This window comes from Ammodytes marinus (genome assembly GCF_949987685.1).
Source record: "Ammodytes marinus genome assembly, chromosome: 1".
NCBI lineage: Eukaryota > Metazoa > Chordata > Actinopteri > Uranoscopiformes > Ammodytidae > Ammodytes > Ammodytes marinus.
Window position 1 is genome coordinate 16,343,623 of NC_137230.1, and position 6,000 is coordinate 16,349,622.

The window sequence follows — 6,000 nt, forward strand, 5'->3', positions numbered from 1 at the left end:
CTCGCATTTTTGGCTTTTCCACCGCAATTTCATGGTACCTGGTACCACGTAGCGGCTGCTTTTTTGGTATCGCCTCGCTCTAGGTTCCAAGCGAGCTGAGCCGATGCTAAAAGGTGACGTCGGCAGACGGCCGGCCACTGATTGGCCAGAGACTATTGTTTGGCCAATCAGTGGCCAGAGACTACCGGCTTCATTCTGTTGTTTATTCTCCCCAACTCTCCGGCACTTTTGAGTGTATTTACGCCGCGTGCAGCCTTCTCTGGCTCTCTTTCATTTGATTTGCATCACAGATCCGAATTTATTTTCCATATATTCGCTAAGCTCACCCAGTGTTGGTTGTTGGGGAAGTTACTTACATACGAGAGGAGACATGTAGGGCAGCTAGCAGCTAGGCTAGTATAGCCAGCTGGGACTGGGACAGACATGATAGCGAGCGATTACATTACAAGCCTCGGACTGAACTGATTACCTCAATAAAATATTCAGGCTGAGACACGGCTTGCATTTGAAAACACGTATCCTGAAACAAGCACTAAACAGTCAACTTTATCATGCCCGTGTTTACGTAGCTGTACGTGACGCATCCCTACAGCTGACTGTGTGGCACACATCGGGACAACAACCATCCCTTTTAATGGCCCGTAGCAATATTCTTCTTGTTCTTTTAGCAAACAGATACAAGGGGGGTATTTCTTAAACATTTTTCATCCGTGTTTTTGGCGGTTGGTTCAGTTAATAGTGCAACAACTGCTCGTAATTTCTGCTTTGCTACTTTGCTCCGGAGTAGGCTTTCAGCCCCTTACGACAACCCCGCCCACGTTCAGCAGGTACTATTTGCGGTGGAAAACGACCCGTGCTGCTACCAAACCAAGTTGAGTCGAGTCGAGTTGAGTCGAGTCGAGCTACATGTGCGGTGGAAAAGCGCCAATAGTGATCCAAGCGAGATTTTATTGGCGTATGATTTCTGGATGTTTCCAATCACGTATCTGTCTCGTTGCCAATGCAAATGTCCTATCAGCGATTGTACTGTATAAAAACATCACTATGACAACTCAATTGTGGCCGTGACTGCTTTTTTTTTTTTTTTTTTCATCCGCGAGTGTTTTTTTCCTCCGCCGTCTCTCGGCTCGTTACTCAGTATGGCAGTGAAGTTAGTTTTATGTTGGCCATTTGACATTCGCGCTTCTTCGCTCCGGGTGGGTAAACCTATCGAATATTCAAATTCAAACTAACTTCACCGCGGTCACACAGCTCATTAGCTAACGGTGAGATTAGCAAACGGTGCTTTTAGTAAAGAGAAAAATCATGGCGTGCTCCAAACTTGACAAAAAGCGAAAAGTGGATTCCGAAAATCGTGAGTTTAAAACAGAATGGACCGACAAATATGCATTTGTGCTGCCTGTGGGGAGCACGAAACCAATGTGTTTAATCTGTAATGAGACAGTTGCCCTTGTCAAAAGTGGAAACGTAAAACGTCATTATGAAACAAAGCATGGCCACTTCGAGCAGAACTATCCACAAAACTCCGAGGTAAGGACCACAAAAATAAGCCAAATGCAAGCATCATACCAAGCAACACGCACTATGATAGTCAGGTCAGCCACACAGCAGGAGCGTGGGACTGAAGCCTCACTGCGAGTGGCATGGGTCTTAGGCAAGCACAAAAAACCATTCAGTGATGCAGAAATTGTGAAGGAGTGTATGAATGAAGTAGCAACCGCTCTGTTTGAGGGAACTCAAAAAGATGACATCATACAAAAAATAAATCAAATACCACTTTCTGATGCCACTGCAGCAAGACGCACTGAAGTCCTTGCTGATGATTTATTGGACCAAATGAAATCTGCTGTTAAAAAGGCTAAATGCATTTCATTGGCTTTGAATGAATCTACAGACAACACAGATAATGCCCAACTTCTGGTGTTTGTCAGATTTTTTGATGAAGAGAAGGGGGAATTTTTCGAAGATGTTTTAGGCCTCACAAACCTTCATGGGCATACAAGAGGGGAGGACATTTACAAAGCAGTGATGGAGATGTTGAAAGACAGAGAGATAGACCTGAAGCATGTTGTTTCTGTTGCAACTGATGGAGCCCCAAGTATGACTGGGAGAGAGAAGGGATTAGTGGCCCGCTTAAAAGCTCATCACCCTGACCTCTTAGCATGCCACTGTGTTATTCACCAGATGGTTTTGTGTGCCAGCCTTGGAAAGGAGTACTCAGAAATCATGACAACAGTAATGAGACTTGTACATTTTTTGAAGGCATCATCTGCTCTGCAGCATCGTTTGCTGCGCACATTCCTCACAGAGGTTAATGCAGAATTTGATGATTTGCTTTTACACAACAATGTCAGGTGGCTCAGCAAAGGCAAAGTGCTGGAGCGATTTTGGACACTACGGAAAGACCTAGAAACGTTTCTGTTGAATCAGAAGAGTCCAAAAGCAAAACCATTTCTGGAATTCCTGCAAAACAAGGAACAAATGGAAATTGCTGCATTTCTATCAGACATCACTTGCCATCTCAATGATCTGAATTTGACACTCCAGGGCAAAAATAACACAGTGTGTAACCTCATGTCATCTATCCGTGCTTTTCAAAGGAAACTGGAAATATTCAAAAGTGACATACAGGAGGAGGGCCTGCTTCACTTCCCAAAACTGAAAAGTCAAGCTTCAGCAACACAGCATCACAGTCACGTGGAATTCCTGGACAAATTGATTGAAAATTTTGAAACCCGGTTTGGAGATTTCCCTCTGGGAAAACAGGTCTTACTGTGCATTGAAAATCCATTCCTGGTGAAAAATATCAAAGAATTCTCGATTGAAGCCCTGAAGATCTGCCCATGGGCTAGTGCTGCTTCTCTTCAATCAGAGCTGATTGAGCTTCAGGAAAACCTTGCACTGCAGGAATCTCTGTGTGACCCTGCAACCTTTTGGACGAAGATGGTCCCTGCAGCATGTGTCCCCGTCTTGCAGAAAATGGCCCTGAACATTCTGACCATCTTCCCTTCTACATACTCTTGTGAGTCAGCCTTTTCAACGATGACTGCAGTGAAGAACAAATACAGGAGCACACTCACTAATGAACACTTACACCAGTGTCTACGCCTGGCCCTCACTCGTTTTGTGCCCAGATTTAAAAAACTGGTGGTGGCACAAAAACAGTGTCACTTTTCACACTGATGTGGACAGAACACGTCATCCTTTGTGCATAGTTCAAATGTTCTTTGTGGATTTACTGCCTTTTATTTTGTTCGGAGTTCTAATTTTGGAATTACACCGTCACTGTTCCGGACCCCGGACAAGTTCGAAATTTGGTAAGTGGACCTTTTGAGTTTTTAATTGAGGACCCCTGACTTAGACCATATAAAATTGACAGCAAAGTGCATAATATGTGAGCTTTAAAGTCAATAGATCAAAAACTTGTACACTCCCTCATCTTGTCAGAAGATATCAACACAGACCCGTCGCCAGACCTCAGTCTTAAGGGGGGCATATGAAATGCATAGGGGGGCACAATTATTATTAGCCTACAGTACGTATATTTGTAATAGGCTAGTCCTATACTCTATTCGCGCAGCACGTAATCATCACGTTAAACTAATCAACAGCGGTAGCCTATAGCCTACAACATCAGTCCTCATAATTTAAAGCAATACATTACATAGAAGCAATGTTATGAATATCCATAAAACACTTGACTATTCAACATATTAGATGTAGCCTAACACCAGACGCATATCTCAAACATTGCATTTTAAAGCAGTCAACACAGGGATATGCATTGCCATTACACACACACACACACACACACACACACACACACACACACACAGTAGCCTACTTTGAGTGGAGGCAGGGCTGTGCTCTCTCCAGTCCCTTCTATCAGTACAGGGGGAGGCGGCGTTTCTCCGAGCTCAACCTCCTCATCAACATATCTTTCGGCCTCCGGGTTCAAAGCAGCCAGTGCGCCAATGAGCTCGCTACTGCGCTCTCCAAAACGCGCATCCATCTCTCCTTGCACAGCATCAATAACACTGTAAAATAGGCTACTGTGGTGGCCGAATCCCCCATGGCGACCAAGACAAAGGGCGAGGCCTGGACAATCATCATTGTGTTTCAGAAAGGTTTATTTCAGGAGTATTCATCAGGACGTTACAGAGGATTTCATGGAGCATCGAAGCAGCGGGCTGGAGGCCGCAATGGCACTCTCATTAGTTACAGAACAGTGTCTTATATTCTCATGTGTGGGGGGTATCAAGTGTATCATATCTACAAATAGACAGATCGTTTCATCATTTGTGCAATACCAAGTCAAACACACGTCCATCTAGGGAGGTTCTACTTCTTCCTCGTGACTTTAACCTTTAAACATACACAGTCAGCAACCTTCTGGATATTATAGACTACTGAAAACCATCACACTACTCTCTTGAACTCAGTCTTTTCGTCTATGTCACTTTGTGACGGACCAACTGTTTCCTCAACTGCAAATCCGCGGAGGTTCTTGTAAATTGTGCGTCTTCTCTTGCTTGGACCGGGGTCGGTCTCCGGCACAGCCTCGATGGCCGTGGCTGGAGGAGCGCAGAGTTCCCACAGTGCAAAACTGTGGCTTCACGCAATCAGAAGTGTCACCGCGCTGAACAAGTCCATAATTTCGGCTTGTAGTAGTCTGTTATGCGGCTCGAAAAGTGACAGTTTGACAATCCGATTTGGCAGAGGAGACTGTTGGTGGGCTTTTCAACCATTACCGAATATCGATTATGATGAACTAGAAATGAAATAGTAAGCCGGCGAAAACTCATCCAGCTTCACTTTCAAAAATGCGCGGTAACTGTTGAGCGGCTGTAGGCTATTGACGTATTACGTAGGCCTACGTAGCCTTACTTTCTTTTCAGTAAGGCCGTGATAGGCTGTTGCAGTGTAGATAGATTCCCATCAATCAAACACAATCAAACCATTGTTTATTTATATTTTAAATGTTTTGATGATAAATAATGCTACATTAGCATTTATCAACACAAAATTAGCTACTGTGATAGTATAGATTAGAATAAAAGCATTTCTGGGGGCGGGCCCGGCCCCCTATGGCCCGCCCATAGCAACGGGTATGTATCAACATGTCCCCAGTGCCCAACAGTTTTAGTGTAGCGAATTGCATGGTGCGAAAATGTAAACAAGGTGAGAAGGCAAGAGTTCTGTTTATGCAGGTGGGCTGCCCTAAGCTTATACTGTACCAGAAAAGTACATTTCTGGCAGCCATCGACAAGAATATATTTTATGGCAAATCCTGCACCCAGCTCAGTGCTGACAACATCCGTGGCCATCGGCTAGACCCGAGGAGTCAGTGGCACTGACTGACATAAGACAGACAGACACACACACACACATACAGTCCCCTCCATAAGTATCGAAACAGTGAGGCCAATTCCTTTATTTTTGCTGTAGACTGGAAACATTTGGGTTTGACACCAAAAGATGAATATGAGACAATAGCTCAACATTTCAGCTTTCATTTCCAGGTATTCACATCTGGATCTGATACACAACTGAGAAGATATAATTTTTTGAAAAAGAACACAACATTTTTAGGCAAGCAAAAGTATTGGAACGGATAGACTTTAAATAAATTAAAGTGAATAAACCGTAATATTTTGTCGCAAATCCTTTGCTTGCAATAACTGCATCAAGCCTGTGACCCATTGACATCACAAAACGTTTGCATTCTTCTTTTGTGGTGCTTTTCCAGGCTTTCACCGCAGCCTCATTCAGTTGCTGTTTGTTTTGGGGGGTTACTCCCTTCGGTCTCCTCTTTAGCAGGTAAAATGCATGCTCTATAGCGTTTAAGTCTGGAGATTGACTTGGCCAGTCTGAAACTTTCCATTGCTTGCCCCTGATGAACTCCTTTGTTGTTTTTGCAGTTTTTTTGGATCCTTATCTTGCTGCATGATGGAGCATCTTCCAATCAGTTTGGTTGCATCTTTCTTTAAATTGTCAGAC